At 45.2% G+C, this 25323-nt stretch overlaps 1 protein-coding gene across 1 annotated transcript in view; it reads left to right on the top strand.

Annotated features, from left to right (window-relative positions):
- The window catches only part of SLC37A3 (solute carrier family 37 member 3), a 152059-nt gene that overhangs the window by 48544 nt on the left and 78192 nt on the right, over nucleotides 1-25323 (top strand). The window contains exon 14 of the transcript XR_002080947.2: nucleotides 4929-5043. The gene's annotated coding sequence lies outside the window, so the exon portion shown is untranslated. The remainder of the gene's footprint in view (nucleotides 1-4928; nucleotides 5044-25323) is intronic.

The following is a 25323-nucleotide window of genomic DNA, read 5'->3' as shown; positions in this document are numbered from 1 at the left end:
TGAGATAATGATGTTTACATACGTGAACATAGGTTCGTGGTTATATATGTGTGTGTCATAGGTTATTATAGGGAACAACATGTATGTTATATATAAGTATACATGTTGCATATAACCATACACACATGTACATATGTACATATATCTTTTTTTTAATGTTTATTTTTTTTTGAGAGAGAGAGAGACAGAGCTTGGGTGGGGGAAGGGCAGAGAGAGAGGGAGACACAGAATCTGAAGCAGGCTCCAGGCTCCGAGCTGTCAGCACAGAGCCCGATGTGGAGCTTGAACCCACAAAGTGCGAGATCATGACCTGAGCTGAGGTCTGATGCTTAACCAAAGCCACCCAGGCACCCCTATATATCTTAAGTCTAATAATTAAAAAATTCCGTACCTGAGCATCCGGGGGTGTGGCCTTTCCATCATCCTGACATAATAGTTCCTATGCCTGTACATCTTTAAAAGGTGCCTGCCCATTATTCACTACGCCCTTTTATGCCCACTGCATTGTTGTGAGGCAGGCAGGATGTGTGGTTCTGTTCCTTAGATCGAGAGCTGAGGCTCGGAGACATTCAGGGGTTTGCCCAGGGTCACGTAGTCAGTAAATGACAGAAACAGAACTAAATAAAAACCCAGGCCTTTTGACTTAACTCTGGTGCCTTTCCCATTATGCCATGCAGCCCCCTCCCAGTGAATCTTATCCTAGGCTACAAGGTGTTTACATCGTGTAACTGCTCCCATCCTTTCCGAGGGCCGGGTCCCAGGGCGTGGGCAACCCTTGCATCACAGCTGCCTCCGGCCCTACACCTGCTGCGAGGCACTGCGCCCAGACCCCTCCGGCTGCCATCCATGCTCCAGCCCACGGCTTCCCTCTGCAGGTGCCTTCTGCCCCACGTTTCCCTTCCTAAAGAACACCTCTTCCCTCTTTTCCTCAGCCCTTTTCTCTGAGGCTCAGGCGGATTCTGCACCCTGACAGACTCTTGCACTGTAATTTCTTCCCTCTTCCCGGGCCGCTGGGTGCACGGGTTGCACGGGTTGCACACACTCAACCTTAGCCAGGTCTGCCTCTTGCCTCCTGACCAAGATCCCTGCTTCTTACCTTTCTTTCTAATGAATGCTTAATTAACCTAGAACAAGGCGCTGGCCCCTAACATGCCAGTAGTCCGCTTTCTAGTGCCTGCTATTGCCCTCCTATTAAAGAAGTAACTTTTTTTCTTTTGTCTTTTTTGCCCCTCCAGAAATTCAAGAGGTAGCAAAATCATTTGAAACTGTTTTGAATCCCCTCTATCACAGTGAGGTGCTGACAAACAGGCTGCCCCGTTTGACCAGAATGTTGTGGCTTTTAATGGGATAATCGTATTTACGTGAAACCTTTCATCTAAGGACTTCAAAGGCCTTCACCTTGTTTAATAGTTATCATCACGCTCTAAAGAGGGACATCAGGCGACCGTAGTCCGAGTTTCTGTGTGTGTGTGTGTGTGTGTGTGTGTGTGTGTGTGTATGTGCAGTCTCTTATTTATTTAGCGTTTCGTTCATTGTCCTAGCCTCACCATAGAAAAGTCTCAGAAACCCAACAGTAATGCAGTTGGTTTCCATTAAAATTACCACCTAATGAATAGCATACATGAGTTGCCTTTGTTTCAGGGGACGAATATGTTAATGGGGTTATAAAATAACAGGGGCCAGGAGGGTGGGGCTGGGGCGGGCGTGAAGCAGCCGTCACTAAAGAAGAGTCTGCAGAGACCCTGCCCCAGAGGCCCCTGTAGTCGTGAAATAGGTTTCATCATTGCACCACCAGTTGTGTTCATGAAAAAGATGATTTTTTTTTTTTTTTTTTGGAGAGAGAGAGAGGAAGGGCATCTCCAGCAGGCTCTGCGCTGTCAGTGTAGAGCCCGGTGCGGGGCTCAAACCCACGACCCTGAGATCATGACCTGAGCTGAAATCAAGGGTCGGGCTGAGCCACCCAGGTACCCCCATGTAAAAGGTGATTCTATAAACAAGTTCTTGGAGGGAACGTAAGTGTGGCATTGTCACCCAGATTTGTCGTTTAGCAGAACTTTTGAGAAGTAAGCGCGTGTCAAGACGGAAAGAAAGGTTCCTAATTAAGTTAAAACAAGGCCCAAGCTACCCCACCCCACCCTTACACCTCTCACCCCTGCAATCATTAGCCTACTGAAACAGCCTCTGGATAAAGGGACGGGTTAGTTAAGAATCTTAAAAAAAATTTTTTTTTAATGTTTGTTTATTTTTTTAACGTTTGTTTTATTTTATCTTATTTTATTTTATTTTATTTTATTTTATTTAAAAAAAATTTTTTTAATGTTTATTTATTTTGAGACAGAGAGAGACAGAGCATGAACGGGGGAGGGGCAGAGAGAGAGGGAGACACAGAACCGGAAGCAGGCTCCAGGCTCTGAGCCATCAGCCCAGAGCCCGACGCAGGACTTGAACTCACGGAACGTGAGATCGTGACCTGAGCTGAAGTCGGACGCTTAACCGACTGAGCCACCCAGGCGCCCCAATGTTGTTTATTTTTGAGAGAGAGTGAGAGCGAGCATGAGCAGGGGAGGGGCAGATAGAGGAGGAGACACAGAATCTGAAGCAGGCTCCAGGCAGCTGTCAGCACAGAGCCCAACACAGGGCTCGAACTCACAGACCACAAGATCATGAGCTGAGCTGAAGTCACAGGCTCAACCGGCTGAGACACCCAGGTGCCCCAAGAATCTTGTCGAGAAAAGACTCACAAGGGTGGCACGTAGGAATGACCCAGAGCGGTCCCCCTTCCCACATCCGTCTCCCATTTGGCTCTCGCACAGCCATGTCACGTCTTACCAGCTCATTTAGTGCTACGGGACTGTGGTGGTTCTGATCTACAAGGAGATTTTCATATCAACATTTATGTTTTCCTCCCTCTGCCCACACCAAAAGAAGCCAGCCTTTCACGGTCACGTTCTTTTCCCCATCTCAGGCCGCTCGTTCCTCTTGACTCAGCAGGGGGAGACAAAGTCCCAGAGACCCTGCCGACTATAATTTTCAGCCCCAGAAGGTGCCATATGATTTTTATTTCATTATTACTTTTTATGTGTTTTGAAACCCTCCTGGCTAGTTATTTTGAGTTCCCGTTCTACCACCTACCCCTGCCCACAGCCTCCTACCCCCGCTGATGGCCACCCAGCCTGTTTGACAGAAAGATGGAGATTCTCTGGAGTTTCTCTCCTTGGACTGTTCTGTCTCCCAGAGGAAGTGATGCCTTAGCTTCACTGTAAATCCCTGTGCCTTTGGATAGCTTCCCTCCACCTCTTGTTTCCAGTCTTTAAACTCTGCAGGCCTGTCAGTTGAGATTCCCAACCATGCACTCCACACCCTGCCACAACCATCCCTTCTATCATGAGTAGTGAGTCCAAATCCAAATCCAAATCCAAATGGACGGACTCCCCATGTAAACTTCTCTCTCCCTCTTCTTCCCAACAACTGTTCCCTCTCTGACCTGGGCAGCTTTGAATTATTGAGGTAAGACCTAAAGCACATTCTGTCTCCTCCCCAGTGTGACAGTTGTTATCTCCAAACAGCTGTTAGGGACCTGCACTCGGGAATGTTCTCTTCCAGCAGCAGAGTGCGCCCTCCCTGGTGAGGCCGTTCCATTGTTGGATAGCTGGAATTGTTAGGAAACTCGTTCTCCTTTCTTGATTATTTCTTCCCTCCAAAGCAACATTTCTTCCTTCCGAAGTCTTTTATTCTCTTGGTATATTAGAGGACAACTTCCATCTCTCTCTTTTAGCTTTTTGGGCTTCCAATCTTAAATTTGTATCGGAACTATTCCCCCAGCTATTGGTTTCTGATTGAATCTGGCAGTGCAGTCCTTTACTTTTGAAGCCATTGGCTGTCTCCTTTTCTTTGAGCTCCGCTTCTCTCTCCGATTGGATTTCACCTCTTTCTCCTAATCCCCGATCTCAAGAAAGCTCTCTGGACAAAACTGTTTCATCTTCTGTGGTCCGGAGGCTCTCGTTCATATTCTGTTTTTCAGCCTTGTCTTTATCAGTCTACAGAACTCTGGAAAGTCAGAATTACCTTCTAATCATTTAGAAAAATCCCCTAATGCAGTGCCTGGCGAGTGGAAGGTAGAACCTAGCAAATGTTCCATTTTCACTTCCTATAGGAAGCCTACTTCTTCATATTTCTCTAAAACCTACAGTTGACTACCAAGTTTTTATGTCTAGCCCCATTTTGTTACTCAGTTTTTAATCTTAAATTGCCTGGAGCTCCCTGGGATGTCCTGTGCGCAGCCCAATTTAATACAGCTTGTTTTCCCCACCCAGTCGGTAAAAACCTACTACCATATAGCCTTCCCCAAGGTCTTTGTATGATAGGCTGCTTGGAACATTTTTGAGCAACCATGATTCTTCATCATTAAGTAGCTCTTTTCCTAAACCATGAGTCCCTGACTGTGCCATAATCTTCACACATTGTCAGTGCCAACAGCACCCTGCAAGCCCCCCAGCCAGGATCACAGCCTTAAGGATTTTTTTTTTTTTTTTTTAGGAGAGAAAGAGAGAGACCCCTGACCCCAAATCAAGAATTGGACACTTAACCAACTGAGCCACCCAAGCACCCTTTATTTTCTGTCTTCTTGATGCTCTGATGTTTGTGGTCTCTATGACTGGGCAGAGACTGCCTCTCCCAGAGAGAGCAAAGGGCTCACCCGGGAGCACACTTTTCATATGCAAATGAACCAGTCCAGAACCTACAGCCTGAACCAACCATCTACTTTATCAACCACTTACACACCAAGCCATTATTTCCTTTGCCCTAAATCACCCCGGAGCCAGGTACCAGATAGCTAGGGACAGCCCCTATTTCCCAAAGCCTAGCAGAATTATTCAGACAAGCCAGTCCTAAATGATTTACCCTGTCCTGCTTTGCCTTTCCTGCAGAAAACGCAATAAAAGCTCTGGCTCCTGTTTTCTCCTACTCCTCCTGTCCCCAGACCCAAACTGGAGCTTCCCTACGTGGTCTTGCGTGATATGGGGCGCCCTCCGCTCAAGAATGGTAAGTAATAAACATCTTCTTTCAATGGCATTAACTTTTCTGTGCCATCACTCTGTAACCTCCATAAATTAAAATCCTGCAGGTAAAATTGAGACAAAGACTCATTTTTGTTGTTTCACGTGTCAGTTCTTCGCTGCATTTTTTAAACTGGATTGTGCACATCCACTGCATTTTGTTTATTCTTCAGCTGATGGACATTGGGCTCTACCCGTGTTGGCTCTTGTGAAAAATGAGGCTATGAGATTTGCATACAAGTTTTGTGTGGATGTATGTTTTCAGGTCTCTCAGGTGTATTCCTAGGTGTGTAATTGTCGGGTCACATAGTGACTATATTTAACATTTAGAACTGCCGAACTATTTTCCGAAGTGGCTATGCCGTTTTATAATCCCACCGGCAGTCTGTGAAAGTTCCAGTTTCTCTACATCTTCCCGGACACTTGTTATTGTCTGACTTTTGATTTTTAAAATTTTTATGTACTTATTTTTATAAATTGCAACTTTATTTTTTTTAATTTTTATTATTTAAAAAAGTGTATTATTTTGAGATAGGGAGAGAGAGCACAAGTAGGGGAGGTGCAGAGAGAGGGAGAGAGAGAATCCCAAGCAGTCTCCATCTATCAGTGTGGAGTCTGACATGGGGCTGGAACTCATGAACTGTGAGACCATGACCTGAGCCGAGATCAAGAGTCTGATGGTTAACCAGCTGAACCACCCAGGCGCCTCTGTCAAACTTTTTAAACTTTTAGTAATCTTCGTAGATTTGAAGTAGTGTCGTCTTGTGGTTTTGATGGGCAGTTCTCTAATAACTAACACTGTTGAGTAAGTTTTCATGTGTTTATTGGCCATTTGCATATCTTCCTGGAAAAATGTTTCCTTTGCCCATTTAAAAATTAGGTTATTTGTCTTTTTATTGTTGAGTTGTAGGAATTCTTTATATATTCTGCATACGAGTCCCTTACCAGATATATGATCTGAAAATCTTTTTCTTGTAATCTGTAAATTATCTTTTCACTTGCTGGTGTCCTTTGAAACACAAATTGTTTTTATTTTGATGAAGTCACCTTAGTTTTTCTTTTGTTGCTTTTGATTTTGGTGTCATATGTATGATATCTTTGCCTAAGCCAAGGTCATGAAGATTTAGTCCTAAGTTTTCTTTTCAGAGTTTTATTGTTTTAGCTCTTACTTTTAGGTGTATAATCCATTTGAAGTCAATTTTTGTATATGGTATGAGCTAGGAGTCCAAGTTACTTCTTTTGCATGTGGACATCCAGTTGTCCCAGCTTCGTTTACTGAAAAGACTATTCTTTCCCCATTGAATTGTCTTGACACCCTTGTCAAAGACCCACTGATGATGGGGCGCCTGGGTGGCTCAGTCGGTTAAATGGCCGACTTCGGCTCAGGTCATGATCTCGCGGTCCGTGAGGTCGAGCCGCGCGTCAGGCTCTGTGCTGACAGCTCAGAGCCTGGAGCCTGTTTCAGATTCTGTGTCTCCCTCTCTCTCTGCCCCTCCCCTGTTCATGCTCTGTCTCTCTCTGTCTCAAAAATAAATAAACGTTAAAAAAAAAAATTAAAAAAAAAAAAAGACACACTGATGATTAATGTCAGGTTTTTTCCTGGACTCTCAATTCTGTTCCATTGACCTAAAACATCTGAATGATCTGTATGTCTGTCCTTATGTCAATACCAAACAGTCTTGATTATTGAAGCTTTGTAATAAGTTTTGAAAACAGGGAATGTGGGTCTTCTGACTTTGTTCTCCTTTGTCAAAATTGGTTTGGTGATTCTGGGTCCCTTGTATTTCCACATGAATTTTATAGTTTGTCAATTTCTGCAAAAAAAAAAAAAAACACACAAAACAAACAAAACACAAAAAAACAAAAAACCCAAAACCACAAAACAAAACAGGCAGCTGGATTTGGAAGGGGATTATGTTGACGCTGTATATCAATTTGGGGGATATTGCCATCTTAACAGTATTAAATCTTCTAGTCTTTGATATGGCTATCTTTCCAATTTTTAGGCCTTCTTTAATTTCATTCAATGATGTTCCATGGATTTCAGCGTACAAGTCTTGTACTTCTTTTGTTACATTTATTCCTAAGTGTTTTTTCTTGTTGATGCTATTGCAAATGGGATTATTTGCTTAATTGTACTTCATATTGTTCATTGCTAGTATATAGAGATATAGCTGGTTTTTATATATTGGTCTTGTGTCCTATAACCTAGCTGAACTTGTTTTATGTTCTAATAATTATTTTCTGAATTCCTTAGGATATTTTTTGTATGTAAGATCACGTCATCTGGGAATAGAAATAGTTTTATTTCTTCCTTTCCAATATGGATGACTGGTATTTCTTTTCCTTACCTAATTTCCCTGGTTAGAGCATGGAGCCCCACACAGGGCTCAATCTCACAAACTGAGATCATGACTTGAGCTGAAATCAAGAGTTGGATACGTAACCAACTGAGACACCCAAGAACCCCTGTGGGTTTTTCATAGATGACCTCTTGCCTTTTTGTGATCCTACACTATCTTTCTTTTTTTTTTTTTTTTTTTTTAATTTTAGTGGTTATTTATTTTTGAGAGAGAGAGAGACAGAGCATGAGTTGGGGAGAGGCAGAGAGAGAGGGAGACACAGAATCTGAAGCAGGCTCCAGGCTCTGAGCTGTCAGCACAGAGCCAGATGTGGGGCTCAAACTCATAAGCCATGAGATCATGACCTGAGCCAAAGTTGGATGCTTAACCGACTGAGCCACCCAGGTGCCCCATTTCATCCAACGCTATCTTATTTCTCTGTCTCCTCTCTGAAATTGTGGTCTGGTGAAAGGAATGTGGACCTCAAAATCAGATTTGGGTTTGAATTGATTGTCTTATTAATTCTACCAAGAAATGTTGAGTGTTAGACACCAGTGTATAGAAGAAAATCTCTGCTCTCAAACTGCTGTTAATATATTAATAAAACAGTGAGACAGTCAGATAGATAAAATATTGTTGTATGATAAGTGCTATGATGGGGGGATGGCCAGGGCAATGAGAAGTACAGAAAACAGGCCCTTGGAAAGATCAACTTGAGGATATGTTGCCTAAATTACTCTTGAACAATTGGAGATAGTCTTGGGAGAGAGGGAATGTGTGCAGATATGGAATGGTAGCTGGATTCTGTGAGCCACAGGTAGGTCTGTGAGGCTTGAGTGTGGGGTGCTTGCAGAGGGGCTCAAGGTGATCCTAGAGAGGGATGAGCGGGGCCATCTTTCCAAGGGCCTTGTAAGCTTCTGAAGGCTTGGTGAGACGTGGATGGTGGTAGGAGAGGAGATGGATTGGTGGTGAGTGAGATCATGAGTGGGAAGATCTGGAGATAGGAGGTTACTGCCTAAGCAGGGAAGAATTGAAGGCCCAAAGTAAAATTTGAAGAAGGGAATAGAGTCAAGGAAGACTCAAAGGTGGAATTAACAAGATATGTTGCACTAGACTGTGAGAGGTGAAGGAAACGGACTTGAAGGGAATGACTCTCATGTTTTTGATCTGGGCATCTGGGTTGTTTGGTGGATTAACCTGAGACTCTGTTTTCTCATCCATAAAATGGGAAAAATACTTCACAGATAACAGTATGTGCATCTCAGCGCAAGCATCTGGTTAGGACTCAGTGAATACTTACTCTTTTTACTTTCCCCCATTGTTTCTGTTTCTTCTGTTCTTTTTTTAAGAATTTTTTAAAGTTGATTTTGAGAGAGACAGAGACAGCATCCGAGAGAGGGGCAGAGAGAGGGAGAGGGAGAATCCCAAGCAGGCTCTGCACTGTCAGCACAGAGCCTGATGTGGGGCTCAAACTCACGAAATCATGAGATCATGACCTGAGCCAAAACCAAGTCAGATACTTAACCGACTGAGCTACCCACGTGCCCCTGTTTCTTCTGTTCTTTAAATGTAGGTCTTCATTAGGTTAGTTCTCCCTACAGAATGCTTTGCTGTGTCCCACAGTCCCCACTGGTACCCCTGTGTGGGTGACTCCCGTATCTCTCTCTCCATCCTTATCTCTCTCCTAAGTATTTTTGACTGTGTTCTGGGCATCTCCATGACCTGTTCACCTTCACAAAGGAGAAGCATCCCTCAGCTCTCTTCTTCCTCCTCGTGTCCATACGCCTATGAATGCCCCTGTCATCTTCTGTCATTCCACCTTAAAATCATTTTTGCTAGTTGAAAAACACATTTCTGTCTTACGGTTTCTAGTTTTCCAAAGTCATTTTGATGTCCTTCTCTCCGCCCATCTCCTCCCATTCAGGGAAATTTGGGCTCCGTTTGATCCCCTCCATAACCCTGTACACACCTGTTTCCTTTTCTGTCCCCATAGTGCTGCCTTCCATCAGGCCTTCATTACTCCCATCGGAACTAAAGCTCTAGTTCTCTACCCCTGGTTTCTGTCCCTTTTGGTCCCCCCCATCAGGCAACTGCCAGGCTGAGTGTCTAGAGACTAACCTGATCAGGACTCTCACCCTGGTGAGGGTCTTCAGTGAGTTTTCCACACCCGGTGGATAGTTGCTCAAGGCACCGCGTGTCCGAACCTGTGTGCTTTCCGTTTCTATCTCCCCACATCCTTGTAGACAAATGAGATTGTTTTCTGCACCGTGAGTATCATCTCTGCATCTTCCCTTGTGGGAAGTGTGCTTGTTCTCCAAGTCACAGCTCATGGATCCTGCCTGACTTTGATCAAACCAGATAACTCTCCTTCCTCATATCCTGTAGCACTTCGTGCTTATTTAAAATGATTTGTGTACACATCTTATCTCTCCTACTGGATTTAATCTCCTCAAGGGTGCTGCCTTTATCTCTATAACCCCCAAAATGCCTGTCTCATATTCAATAAATATGTGTTAATGGAAGGTACTACATTCTCATCTTCCTGAAGCACGAGCTTTGCTCTTCCAAACGCCTGTCCCTGAGGGTCTATGACGCAGACAGTAAGAGGATGAAGGGCAGCTGACTTTCCCCTGTGGATCCTCTTGTAATTTCATACAGAGTAGTATGAGGATATTACAAAGACACGTTCTTATTTAAATTCTCGGTAACTAAGTCCAGCAGCATTTGGTGGGTTTTATATAGTCCATATAACTTTTAACTCTTTGCGTGGCTTGCATGGGCATAAGTCATCATACACTGTGGGGGAGCTTGAGAGACTGGGCAATTAACCCAAGTGCTAGGCAGTTATGCAGAACTATAGGTACCGGTCTGGCTTTTCTGGTAGAATCTAGAACTTAAGTTTATATACTTCTTAGGTACTTTTAGCCAGGTGATTCGTTTGGGAAATTGCATGCGGTACGCCTTGCCCTCCCTTGCCCTTCCCTGCAGTAGCTTCTCAGAAGGCTGCCTCAGCTGGGTTTTCAAGGAGGTGGCTCTCAGTCCCGGTTTCCAATTAGTGATTTCCAGGAACTGAGAAGGGAAACAGGAATAGAAAGAGTTAGAGAGTTTCTGTCTTAGGCTAAAAAAACTCAAACGCTCAGTTCCTATAGCACTTGTCTCCTGGCAGCGAGACAAGGAAGGAAAGAAACTGTGAAGGGTGCCAGGGTGCCAGTAGAGCATCCGTGTCCTTGGCAGAGCTCTGAATCGCATTCACAGCTCTCGGTGATTCATCGTGTGCAGGCCTGCCCACCCATGATCCGAGTGGCCGAGGACAGGGTGAGTCAGGCCTCCCGCAGCTTCCTTTCCTGACTTCAGTTCCGTGCCCTTCCCGGGCTCGCCGGGCTGCGGGGCCGAGGGGAGGCCAATGATGCGGGGTGGTGCCGGCTAGGAGACGCAGGGCACTGGTCCATTCCTTTTTGAAGGGCTTCCTGCTCCCGTCTGCTCTAAGCCCTAGGGAAATATGGAGAAGAAAGGGAATCCTGATATTTGGAAGGAAGGCAGCGGTCATTTTAAAGACCTATCTAAATTTGGGGCCTACTTAGCCCCATTAGCTGGATAAGCTTCTGGGTCAGTCTCTACAGTATCTCTCATTGTTATATGATGCCCCTCTTAAATGTGGTCTGCAGCCTGTTCGCTGTGTCCCATTCTTTTCTCTTAATTCTTTTCTCTCTCTCCCCTTGCTTGACAGGAGTTCTATTTATTTATGAAATCACAGCCGTTGGACTTTTCCTTTCCAGGATAGTTTTCCAACCCAGGTATGTCCCATCTCTTGGTTGGCCCTCCCCTATCACTAGCCCTAACTCAGAAGATATTACCAACAGCAAATTATGTCAATGCCGAATCCTAGGGTTCTCAGCACCAAACCCCCTAGTGTGGGTCCAGGCCCAGAGTTCACCACGTTTGTCCCCATTTGACCTGCAGCAGAATCCGTGGTTTAAAAATCCTCCTAATGCTGGGGCACCTGAGTGGCTCGGTCAGTTAAACATCTGACTCTTGATTTCGGCTCAGGTCATGATCTCACGGTTCGTGGGATCGAGCCCTGCATCGGGTTCTGTGCTGATGGCACGGAGCCTGCTTGGGATTCTCCCTCTCCCTCTCTCTCTCTGCCCCTCCCCTGCTCACGCTGTCTCTGTCTTTCACCCTCATGGTAAATTTAAAAACTTAAAACAAAAATCCTCCTAATGCCATATTATGCTTAAAAATGGAGCATTCTTCATCTGGCCAACCCGAGACAGGCCGCAGATCTCCTGGTCTTAGCTAAGCTTCCTGTTGTCTTGCCACTGCACAGCTCTTGCCGTGTGTCCTATTTTATGTTTGTAGCAAGGCATTTTTTCTCTTTCGCCCCTTCCCCAGCACTGATATTCTTGGATCCACTCAAGTTCAAATGATGATGTGTCCGTGTTCCTCCCTCACAGCGGGGGAGTGCCTTCTAGCTCCGCATGTGTCTATCACCAGAATTGTTCCAGGACGCTTTAGAGAAATCCAGGCACAGCTAGGTTGGGTGACTTGGCTAGAGTGGCATAGCACTGTCTGAGCGAGAGTGATAATTTACTGTGTTAGAGGTTTTCTTTCTCCCTTCCTTGTGGCTGCACAGCACACATGCTCTGAGGAGAATGCAGCTTTATTAACAAAACCTCCAAGTGCATTTGCTTCCCAAAAGAACTAGACAAGACGAGGCACTGGGGCTGTGTCAGCTATCCCGCGAGCGAGGGTAGAAAGCAGAGGAGGTTGGTTGTGAATAATACCTGACTTCTGTACGGGGTCAACACTTGTCGTAAATATGACCAGGTCTCTGGATCGAAGCTAATTCTAAGCCCTACCGGATGACCCATTTATTTCAAACACATTGCACGGTATTTTGAAGCGTGAGGGATGGTTACCTAAAATTCACTGCAATGGGATGACTTGGAGGCACTTCAGTGTGAATTGTTTTGAAGTCACTTTCATTTTTATTGTCAGAACAAATCCACGAAATAGGTAGGACAGAGATTTAGGCCCATTGTAAAGTGAGGACCCTGAGGCACAGTGAATGAATGAATGAATGAGTGAGTGAGTGAGTGAGTGAATGGGGCCAACCGCATTTATTCCAGAAAGCACAGACTTGGTTCGCACAGTTGAGATTAGACCCCTGCTCCGTGTTTGATTTCTGTCACATTGCTCTTTTCTCAGGAAACTTCCTTCACTTAAGAGATGAGACCGGGCCATCCCCAGGAGGACCTGTGCTCTGAGTGGTTTTATTAAAGCCATAAGGAGTTTCTCTGAGCTATCCACACGCTCTTGCCTACAGTGGTGTGCATGTCATCTGGAACTTATAGTGAGCCCTGGGAGCAGCCCCCTGCTGCAGCCCGTCAGGACTCAACTCCTCTGGCTCTGTCCACACCCTCCCAGACACGTTCCCGCTGGCATCCACCTGCCTTTGTCCTGACCGTGCCACTTCCACCTCATCGACTCCTGACCTTGTCAGCTCCCGGACTCGTGGGGCAGGAGAAGGGGATGCTGCCTCCCTGCCCCCCCAGAGATGCTTCCCTTCGTTCCATAAGTAATTCTTGAGCACCTGCCATTTGCTGGGTTCTCTAATTATATTGCTTGTCATCATTGTGTCCACCTACTGACTTCAAGGTCATTGTGCCCACCTACTGACTTCAAGGTCATTGTGTCCACCTGCTGACTTCAAGGAAGCCCTCCCTCTTTCTGTAATGAGTTTAGTGCTGGACCGATAGCGTCCCAACACTTTTAATTGCCATCACTACCAAGGAATTGAACATCTATGTTACTGACCGTCCAAACATCCCACCCTTCTAGTTCTCTAGACCTTAAATGCAGTATCTCCATTTACAGGACGCTGCAGGCACCCACGAGGATGGTTAAGCTTTTGGACTTGCTAATCAGGTGCGAATGTTCCTCCTCTAACCTTCTCGGCTCAAAATCTCTCTGACCACGTTTCTTGGGATCATGACCCTTCCCTCCTTTCCCTTGCCCTTGACAGACATCACTAATCAATGGCCAGGGCACTTAGTCAAACTGAGTCTGGACACGGATTTGAAAGTCCTCAACATGAAACACGAACACCGCTGCATCTTATCACATTTGGCCTGAAGAGTTACAGCTATTTTCAAAACCTTTTGAGACCACCACCTTTTTCTCTCCTTCCCACCTGAAGTGGGAGCCCTAGACTCCTCGTTCTGCCCATCGCCCCAGGCTACCTTCTCTTCTTTCTTTGCAGAGCTCAGAAAACCCCATGGTTGACCATTTCGAAGATGTGCCTTCAAGTGTCCAAGATGCCTCACTCTTGGATTTGTATTACATTCATCTTAAGCATAGTTAGAAGCCACCCCCGCCGTAAGCTTTTTCCACACCCCCCACCTTAGAGCGCCGAGCACTGATGGCTGGGCCATAGTGAGGGTTGCTGTATGTGTGTGCTCTCCAGCCTCACCTGGGCCCCAGTGACACTCACCAGTCATCTGATTCTTCCTCTGTTGGCTGCCTGAGTCACCTTCTGCAGCAGATGCACCATTGTGGAGCCATCAGAGTCTCATTTCCTATCTCGTTGAGGAGTGAGAAGCCACCTTTCTTCCTCTCCACTAAAGTGTTCTCTTGACTTTCTCCTTCCCTTTCCCCTTCACTTCCAGCTACATTATCCTAGCCCTTTGTCAGGTCTCTTCACTCTGCTCCCCTTACATCTTCTGCTCCATCAGTTCCCTCCCTTGTCTCTTTCTCTCTAGTTTCTAGTGTCTTCCATGCTACTACTTCAGTCTCTCCTAACCCAGAAAACAGATAAAATGAATCCAAGTGATGCCCAAAAGCCTCTTCCCATCTTCACTGTTAAGTGAATTGAAAATCATCTGTCCCTAAATGATATAGCTACCACCCTCTGCCCCATTTCGACACTCCCTCTCCACCCTGTGGCCGTCAGCTTCTGCGGCTCCTCCAAAGAGCCCCCTCCTGGTCCCCACCTTCCCTTCCATTCCCATCCCATGGCCTTGTTCAGGGCCAGATCTTCCCTCCCTTTCACCTAGCTGTGCAGAAGCCTCTGTCACCTCTTTCAATCTATCTTATACATTGATTCCCAGCTAATCAATCTCAGAGACAACTTTGAGAACTTCATCCTGCTCAAAATTAAGTGGAAAATCCCCAGTCTGGCAATCATGGCACCCTGGTCCTGATCTCTTTGCAGCCACCTCTCCACTTGGATTCTTCTTTATCCAAACTGAACCCCATACTGAGGTATACCCTCTGTTGTTCTTCCTATAGACCTTGACTCATGCTTCTTCTGGAACAGACTTGCCTTCTTCTCTGTCCTTAGATGCTCAGCTCAAGTTCTCTCACCTCCACAAATGTTTTGGTGATCCCCACAAGTGGGTGTATTCTCTTCTCTGGATCTCTTGAGGCACATTTTTGGAACATCTTGAAAGCACTGTCATATTACTATGATTCGGTCTATTTCTGGCCATTGATCTCCTTGAGGATAAGGAATATGTATCTTTAACATTGTCTACCTTCCCAGCCCAGTGTCCAGTGTAGAGCTTCGCGTTATTGCTAAGTCCTTGCTCAGCGCATATGAGGTATCCAGTGTCAATCATTCTGAGCCCGAGGCCCAAACTGGTGGCCCACGCAGCTCACATGGTAATCCCTGACATGTTTTGTCTAGCTCCTCTAGAGTTGGCTTGATTTTGTTTTTTTGGTGGTGATGAATTATGTTAAATATAAAATTCGCCATTTTAACCATTTAGAAAATTGTTTAAGTTTATCTATTTATTTTTGAGAGAGAGAGAAAGAGAGACAGAGACAGAGAGAAAGCACAAGCGGGGGAGGGGGCAGAGAGAGAGACAGAGGGAGACACAGAATCTGAAGCAGGCTCCAGGCTTTGAGCTATCAGCACAGAGCCCAACACAGGGCTTGAACTCATGAACTGCGAGATCCCGACCTCAGCTGAAGTCAGTGCCTTAACCGACCAAGCCAGCGAGGCGCCCCCATTTTAGCCATTTTTAAGTGTGCAATTCAGTGGCATGAATTACATTCACAATGTTGTGTAATCATCACCACCATCTATTTCTACAGTGGTTTTTTTCATCACCTCAAACAGAAACTCTATAACCATTAAGCAATAACTCCCCAGCCTCTGGTAACCTATTATCTACTCTCTATGAATTTGCCTCTTCTAGATATTTCATAGAGTGGAATCATACAATATTTGCGCTTTTGTGTCTTGTTTATTTCACTTAGCATAATGTTTTTGAGGTTCACACCGTTTTGTAGCAGGTGGCAATACTTCATTCCTTTTTATGGCTGAATGTATTCTGTCTGTGGTGTGCATAGACCACATTTTGTTTATCCATTCATCTGTTGATGGACACTTGGATTGCTTCCACCTTTTGGCTCTTGTGAATAATGCCACAACAAACACTATCATAATCTGTTTGAGTCCCATATTTTAATTCTTTTGGGTATCTATCTGGGAGTGAAATTGCTAGGTCATATGGTAAGTGTAGGTTAAACTTTTTGAGGAACCTGCTGTAGAGTTGTTAAAATTCAAAGCACTTAACAACTTTAAAAAATGAGAGATTACTCATAAAGATTAGACTTTTTTCAACTTCTCTTGAAAAAAAAAAAAAAAGAAAAAAGAAGAAGTCATCTGGCACTCATGGGTCTACCAGGCCCATTTCTGTAGGCATATAATCTGCTGGGGATGAGTGGGAACCACTCCCTGTAGGTGAGGTATCTCGTCTCCAGCTCGACAAGGTCCTCACTGGGTGACATCGGATCTGGACATTCTCTGCCTAGGCCCGGTGTAAGCCTTTGTTCTAGTTCCTTTCCTTCACTGTACCTTTCTAGCCTTCCCACACAACCACTCTTTCCTTCCTGTGTTCATACTCACCCCGCATTATGATTTGAGTGCATACTGTTCCTTTCCCTTTCTAGCCTGTAATTATCTGAGGGCAGAGAGACTTTTTATCTCAGATTTATCAGGACTGGTGGACATGTTGTTGGTACACAAAGTCTTAGTTATATTAGTTTTTTTTTTTGAGCTTATTTATTTGGAGAGAGACAGAGACAGTGCAAGTAGAGGAGGGGCAGAGAGAGAGAGAGAGAGAGAGAGAGAGAATCCCAAGTGGGCTGTGCACCAGCACAGATGTGGGGCTTGATCTCATGAACTGTGAGATCATGACCTGAGCCGAAACCAAGAGTTGGACACTTAACCAACTGAGCTACCCAGGTGCCCCTATGCTACATTTTTAAATTGAATATCTGGCTTTTAGGGCAGACCTTATTTGTACGATTATGACTAACAGAGTCAACCAACTGCTACACTGCATTGTGGAATGTTATAAGAAAAGGGCAAAAAGTCTAAAATCGGGGAAATGAATTACAGATGACAGGCAATGAGGCTAACTACTTCCTCATTTAACATATTTCTTTGTAAGGTTTTCTTTTCTTTTCTTTTTTTTTTTTTTGGTCACTGTAGGCTGTAGTCTGATGAAAATCATCTAAAAGAGGATTTATGGAAAACTCAAGTACAGTGTCATAGAATTAGAATTAGAGTAGATGTCATGAAATAGAATTATAGAATTCAGTTGTCACGCCTATATACACATGCAAGAGAAATTGAATCACTACCTCACATCATATACAAAAAAATAACTCAGATTGGGTCACCACTTAAATGTAGGAGCCCAAACTATAAAACTGTTAAAAAGAAACAGAGGAGTAAATCTTGGTGATGCTGATTCAGGCAGTGGTTTCTTAGAGATGCACCAAAAGCACAAGCAACAAAAGATAATTTGGATTTCATGAAATTGACAACTTTTGTGTTTCAAAGGACACCATCCAGAAAGTAGAAAATCACAGAATGGGAAAAATATTTGCAAATCATATGTCTTATGAGGAAATTGTAGCCAGAATATATAAGGGGCTCTTACCAGTCAACAAAAAAAGATAAGGAACCCAATTTAAAAATAGGCAAAGAATCTGAAGAGCTTTTCCTCCAAAGAACTTATCTCAATAGCCAGTAAGTACGTGAAAAAGCTCAACGTCCTTAGTCACTAGGGAAACACAAATCAAAATCGCAATGAGATACCACTTCATATCCATTAGGATGGTTTTTTTTTTCAACGTTTTTTTATTTTTATTTTTTTTATTTTTGGGACAGAGAGAGACAGAGCATGAACGGGGGAGGGGCAGAGAGAGAGGGAGACACAGAATCGGAAACAGGCTCCAGGCTCCGAGCCATCAGCCCAGAGCCTGACGCCGGGCTCGAACTCACGGACCGTGAGATCGTGACCTGAGCTGAAGTCGGACGCTTAACCGACTGCGCCACCCAGGCGCCCCTCCATTAGGATGTTTATAATAAAAGCATTACAGTAAAAAGTGGTAGAAAATTTATGGAGAAGTTGGAATCCTCATACATTGTCAGTAGGATTATAGGTGGCATAACCATTTTGGAAAGTGGTTTGGTGTTTCCTCAAAATATTAAACGTAGAGTTACCATATGATCCAGCAAGTCCACTCTGAGGTGTAGACACAAGAGGAGAAAAACATATGTTCACACAAGTGTCTCTCACAGCATTATTCAGAATAGCCAAAAGATTGGGGGTGACTGAGTGGCTCAGTTAGTTAAGTGCCCAACTCTTGATTTGGGCTCAGGTCACGAATCCACAGTTCTTGGTCAAGCCCTGCTTTGGGCTCTGTGCTGCCAGTGCAGAACCTGCTTAGGATTTTATTTGCCCCCCCCCCTTCTCTCTTTTTCTCTCTCTCTCTTTCTCAAAATAAATAAACTTAAAAAAAAAAAAGAATAGCTAAGAGATTGGAAGCAACACAAATTTCCATCAACTAATAAATGGATGAACAGAAATGATGTATGCATGCAGTGGAATATTATTCAGCCATAAAAAGGAATGACGTATTGCTACACCCCCTAATGTAGACGCATCTTGTAGACATTATGTACACATCATGCCAGGTGAAAGAAGTCAGACACAAGAGGCTATAGATTGTAGGATTCCATTTATATGAAATGTTCACAGTGGCAAATCTGTAGACATAGAAAGTAGATGAGGGTTGTCTGGGGCTGGAAAGGGCAGGGAATGGGAAGTAACTGCTAATGGGTACAGGGTTTCTTTTTAGAAGTGATGAAAATGTTCTAAAATTAGATTGAGTGATAGTTGCACAACTCTGAATATATTAAAAACCACTGAGCTGTTAAAAAAAAAAGTGGGGGGGGGAAGAAACAGAAGACTCTGACATAAAATGTTCTTCATTCCTCTTACGTAACTACTAAAATACACAGTGCTCAAAGATGACAAAAGAAAATATGTCTGAGGTAGTTTAGACTAAAGCACTTACAGATGACTTGGAATGTGTATTGAGTTTGCTTTAAAACTCAAGGCTTGGGGCACCTGGGTGGCTGAGTAGGCTGAGCATCTGACTTCGGCTCAAGTCCTGATCTCACAGTCCATAAGTTCGAGCCCCATATCGGGCTGTGTGCTGACAGTTCAGAGCCTGGAGCCTGCTTTGGATTCTGTGTCTCCCTCTCTTTCTGCCCCCTCCCCCACTCCTGTTCTGTCTGTCTGTCTGTCTCTCCCAAAAAATGAGTAAACGTTAAAAAACAAAACAAAACTCAAGGCTTGCTCCAGGCACCCCTCCACGCAGGGTCAACTTGGGTGGAGGACAGATGAAATAAAATGAGCAGAAGATTGACAATTGTTGAAGCTGCAGGGTGGGCACCCAGGAGTTCACAGTTATTCTCTCACAGTTTGGGAGGCTTGGGTGTCTGTTGGGCCAGACTCTCTCTGAGGCCTTAGGGGATGAGCCTTCCTTACCTTACCTTACCGAGCCTTACCTTACCGAGCCTTACCTTACCGAGCCTTACCTTACCGAGCCTTACCAAGCCTTACCAAGCCTTACCGAGCCTTACCGAGCCTTCCTTACCTCTGAGGTGGTGGCAATCTTTGGAGTGCCTGGCTTATAGAGGCACCGCTCCAGTCTGCCCCCGTTGTCACCTGGGGTTCTGCTTGTCTCTCCACATTGTCTCCTCTCTGCGTGAGTCTATCTCTGACTCTTTCTTCTTGACTAAAAAGGACACCACTCACATGGTGTGAGGACCCATCCTAACTGAGTATGACCTCGTCTTAACTTGATCACATCTGCCAAGACCCTGTTTCCAGATAAGGTCACGTTCACAGGTAGCGAGGGTGAGGACTTCAACATATCTTTGGGGAGAGGGACGCAGTTCACCTCACGAAAGGACAGGTGGAGTAAGCAGCAGGTTAGACAGGTTCTCAGCAGTGCACATTTCTACTGTGAATCTTCAGCTCTCCAGGCAGGCTATGGTGGACACAGCGTTCGCCATGACTAGGATTACCCCGAATGTGTCACTCCCTGGCCAACTTTATCTTTTCCAAATGGAGACAAGCCTTTTCTGGTACTCATCTCCCGTTTGGCAGCCTTGACTGATGAGTGATCCACCTAGGCTCTTCCAGTCTGTCACCTCCTTTCCCTATAATGTTCTTGGGGATAATTCTAACCAGTATTCGCTTAAGATATGTTTCAGGAAAGGTCAGTTTCTTACTCTTTGACACAGACACGTATATCACTTTTAGAGTTTATCTTTTGAGCTGGCTGCTGAAGTTATTTTAGACTTTCCAGTTAAATTGACCCAGAAATCATTCCTCTTTTGAAACTTCCTCTGAAACGTTACTCGCTCTGACTCTTTAACTCAGGATTACACTGTGCTGTTTCTTGCCCTGTAATCTTACTCTGGCCTTTGACCAAAAGCAATAGAATCGGACCTCAATGCTAAATGGTACTTATATATAATTTTATTCTAGTAAATGTAATATTTGATAATTGCCATGTACTCTCAGTCCTCTGAAGAGTCTCACGGAGGAAGCGCAAGCTTCTCCGTACTTTGTGAAGCGTGTGGGCCACGGACTTTTGGTCACTTTCTGGAAGATGTTGCAGGAGGAGGGGCTTCCGCCCTCCCTCCACAGCTACCTTCAACCTATTTTTCGGCTCCAGTCAGTGGGAGTGATGATCAACCCATTAGTTTTCATCTCATCACTTTTAGGAAGAGCGGGAAGGGCCTGAGCAGGAAGGAGCTGCTGCTGTTTTATGGAGGAGGGAGGAGGCTGGCCCGGCACAGTGCAGGGAGACCAGGGCTGGAACGAACCTGGGTGCTGCTCTCGGGAGCTTGGAATTGGACGACCGTGGATCCCAGGGCAGAGATAAAGAGACTGGTGGGCCCAAGATGCAATATCGATCCTTGGTCATCCCTCCACCCCCACCTGGCCCCGTGTACAAGTGGAGGGTAAGCAAATAGCAGTATCCAAACAGCGCTGATAGTGATATTTTAAGAGCTTCCTTCCGCGTATTGCCTGCGTCCTGAGGGCGAGGCACTGTGCTAACAGCTTTATGTGCGTTGGGTACCTGCCAGCTCCCCTCAATCTCTGTCCTGTGTTTGAGAGTAACTCATTCCTTACCTTGGGTGGGTTCTTCCATGGTGCTTTTCAAAATCCAGATTGACAAAAGGCTCTCTCAGTTTTACAGTAAAGCTCGTTTCTCCCTCCTCCTATGGTGCAATTAATATACTGTGTACAATTTGTAGAAAGTCTGTCTACAAAGGGCTCTGTTAGAAGATCCCTTTTCTTGACAGGACAGAAACATGAATAACAGAAAGGCTTGGAGTGCATTGATGGTTCACTCATCAGAAGCAATATTTAATGCAATAGAATTAATTGTACTACTAGAAAGGACTGGGGCTGAGGTCCTAGGAGCTTTTTATAACTGGATTGAAAGGATCCATAGACTCACCCCTGACATCCAGTCAGAACCGTACCTGACCCACAATAGAGCCAGGGTGAATTTTTTTTTTTTAAGCTATCCATTAAAAAAGATCTTCTGAGGCGAGCCTATTATTTCCTTTGTTAGTTTGGATCAGAGTCTAAAAGCCCTGACAAGTCAGAGTTCCTTTGTGCTCTTGCTACGATTTGAGCCTGTTCCTTTTATGTCATGTTCTCTGTGGAGACGGAAAAGACACTGTCCCCTTCCAATGTATATACACCTGTTAAATTCCTGAGAACTGCCGCTAACTGGCACATTTACATAATCGCTGCCTTCTCTTCCTGAGGCTGTGTTTCTGACCTCCCGTTTATTTTCTGTTTCCTATTAGATTTCCTCTTTGGTTTCTTTGAAAAAGTAGCACCTCGGTGTGTTCACATTCTAATGTCTTTTCCTTGCTTTGCGTCTCCCTTTTCTCAAAAGGCACAGGGAAGTGAGGGTTCTGTAAATTGTCGAAGACTCTGTGGAGCCGGCGAGGGGAAGTCGCAGTGTTAACTCGCCAGGGATCAGAAAGCCCCAGCCTTCGTCAGGCCGAGTGGCCTCCAGAGGAGGGCTTCTGGCTTATTTCGGGTTCGTGCCCTGAGCCCGCCTTGCGCGGGGTTAGTAAATGTAACATGCCTGAGTTACCTGGAATGCTCAGTGAACACTTGCTTGTTAGTTACTCTGCGGGCTTCATTGCAGGTTCTGGGAGTACCCTTAAAAATTTAGCGGATTCTAGGGGTGCCTGTGTGGCTCAGTCGGTTGAGCGTCTGACTTCGGCTCAGGTCATGATCTCACCTCTCCTGGGTTCGAGCCCAATGTCGGGCTCTGTGCTGGCAGCTCGGAGCCTGGACCCTGCTTTGGATTCTGTGTCTCCCTCTCTCCCTGCCCCTCCCCTGCTCATGCTCTGTCTTTCATTCTCTCAAAAATAAATAAACATTAAAAAAAATTGTTTTTCAAAACAAATTAAGTGGATTCTAGATGAGTGACCCTGCAAGAGTATGACCCGTAGTCATCTGCTGCTGTAGCCTGAATAGCACCTGTTAGAGCACACCTTGCATCCTGCCAGGCAGTTTAGACACATGAGAAAATAGAACGAGCCTCGTGCGTTTTATGCCAGCCATAAGGGACCTGCTGCACCACCACTTGGATGATCATTCCTCCTGGGGCAGGTGTCCCAGGTGTGGCCCGAACCACCTGGGTGCGGTTATGAACAACAGTTAACGAAATGTTAACAGCAGCCATGATTCTATTTTAACATGTTTTTAAAAAAAAGATAGCAAGCACGAATGACTCAACGTAAATATGGGAGGCAGCACGTGGCATGGAGAGAACCGTGAACGTGGGAGCCCCTGCTGGAGAGGGTGTGGAGACCCTGGGCCCTCACTCTGCTGGCCATCCCTGTCTCCTCACCCCTCAGCCTCCCCTCCCCGCTCTGCTGGTCCTCTTTCTCCTTCATTACTCCCTCTCTCCTGTCTCCAAGGTTCCCCTCTTCTGGGCTTGTTCCTCCTCCTCTCCCTTCCTCAAGGCCTCTCTGGTGGTCCTCTGGGTTTTAGGAGGGAGAAGGAAGGAAGCTCACATTTACCGATCATGAATTATTTGCTGGACGGTCGCAGGCTTAAGTGAGGCATTGGCTGCTGGTGAGGCTTTGGGGCAATTCCTTGGGGGTGCTTCTCAAATTTTAATGTGCCTGTGATGAGCCATCACCTGGAGATCTGGTTAAAGTGCAGATCTGGTCAGTAGGGCTGCGGTGGGACGGAGAGTTTTGCCTTTCTAACCAGCTTCCAGATGCTGCTGCTGCTGGTCTGTGGCCCACACTCAGAGTAGCAAGGGTTGAAGGTGTGGCTGTACTTCTTTAGATAACTAAGAACAGAAAAGGATATTTACAGGAAGAGGAGGGGTTCTGAAACCACCGCTTTCATCTGCAGTGAAACCAATCTAATTATTAAGAACCCTGTTTACAAGCCCAGCATGTCTTGCTCTGTGTAAGGAATACAAGAGAGTTCCTTCTACCCACCGAGGCGGTTTGTAATGAAAACTTTTGGCTCATATTGTTGCTAAGGCACTGCCAGGGGAGCCAGCCACACACAGGGAACACGTAACCTAATATTATTGTGTGTGGCATAATGAGCCTCCACCTAAGAGAGGTAGGAGGGGTCCTGTTTCACTCCTTTGCTCAGGTGACAGGACAGGACGCTGGTCTGGGGAGGCAAACCTAGGTACAGTTCTGCCTCGGAGCCCTTTCTCCGGGGAGAGAAAATCCGATTGACTTATTCAGAATATATTGGTATGTTCACGTCTGTTTGGCTATGAGGCCCAGAACTGCCAGTTTGTCCTGAAGGTTACACTGGATACGGCTTTAGAAAACAACCCAGCCAAATAAAATAGGACCCGGATTGAGATCATATAAAACTAAGGGACTTGCTCCAGGGCCATGCTATTTTGAATGGAACGACCCTTGATGTTATCTGACTTGCAGAGATCAGAGAGATGCTCTCATGCCACACTGCAGTTTTGTGGTATCCTTCCTGTTAGGGCAGAAATATCTCCAGAAGGAAAAAGGCAAGGCCACCTTTTCGTTTAGAGGTGCAACCACAGCCAGACTCTAAGCAAAAATCAAGCCTCCCATTGACTCGAAAGGAGCCAGGGGATTGCCGAATACTAAGTGCTAGAAAGGTTCTTGGGGCTCACCTAACACGATCGTGTTTAATTTTGGGGGGATCGCTGCACTCTGAACTCTCTTTCACCAAAGGACACCCATTCACAATCTTCCATGTAATTTCCAGGGATTAATGGATTCCTCAAGGAATCCACGGACGCCGGGTTAAAAACCACGACGTAGTCCACGTCTATCATTTTATAGATGAGAAAATTGAGGTCCAGAAAGAAGCTGACTGACCACTGGTTTCACAGCGATGAGGATTTAAGTACTACAGACGTCCGCGGGGAGGCCAGTGGTGAGGATCCAGGCATGATTTATTTCTCAAGGCCCTGAGAAGCACACGTGCGGAGGGCTTTTGGAGAGACTTAGAACTTTTAGCTGGGACAATCTCAAGATCCAAACAAATCACGTTTGAAGAAAAGCTAGAAATAATTGAGTCAGAAGCTTCTTGGGCTTGGATTTTATGATGTGTTCAAAAGATACAAGTGAGCAGCCCCTGCTGCTACTGGGTAGCTGGGATCTAAACTGCAGTTTGGATGTTTTTTAGGGCAGGTAATAAATTCCTTTCCAAGTTTGACTTCACATGCCGACGTGACTCTCCCACATCACTGAAAACTGCTTGGGCAAGATGCCCCATTGAGAGGGAAGTCTCAGTTTGGCAAAACACTTTGGGGTTCAGCCCCTGATGCAATCCGTGGCGGTTTAGATGCTCATTAAATAGCTCTTTATTTGAGTACCTGTGCTTTATTGAACATGATAGTCATTTTCTGGAGAAGGGAGATCCAGGAGACTGGAGGAAGGCCAGTATACAATGTGTAGGTAAACGGTGGGCAGTTGGGGTTCCTAGTGAGAACTGTTGTCTTGCAAACATGTGACCAAAAGAAGCTGGACACAGAAGAATACATACAGTATGGTTCCACTCATATTCTACAAATATGGACCAAATTAGCCTATGCTGTTAGAAGCTGGAGTTTTGGTTACCTTCAGTGAGCAGGGGATTTAGTAACGGAGGGTATGTGGGAGAGGGGGCTCCTGGGGTGCCAGCAGGGTTCTGGTTTGTTTTTGTTTTTTTTAACGATTCAACCCTTTTTTATTTATTTGTTTGATTGTAAAGAGTGAGAGAGCACGTGTGCAAGCTGGGGGAAAGGGCAGAGCGAGAGAGAGAATCTTAAGAAGGTTCCATGCTCAGCACAGAGCGTGGCGCGGGGCTTGATCCCACAACGACAAGATCATGACGTGAGCCAAAATAAGGAGTCAGTTATTTGACTGAGCCCCCCAATGTTCTGTTTCTTAATCTGGGTACCAAGTACACCTGTAGATTCACTTTGTGATAATTCATCAAATGATGCTCTTAGGATTTAGTGCTTTTCTTAATGTGTGTTACACTATATTCATTTAAAAAGCACACACA

Source organism: Panthera pardus, unplaced genomic scaffold (assembly GCF_024362965.1).
Source record: "Panthera pardus isolate Hobbes unplaced genomic scaffold, ASM2436296v1 HiC_scaffold_8, whole genome shotgun sequence".
Classification (NCBI taxonomy): Eukaryota; Metazoa; Chordata; class Mammalia; order Carnivora; family Felidae; genus Panthera; species Panthera pardus.
This window is presented reverse-complemented; position numbering and strand designations above follow the sequence as displayed.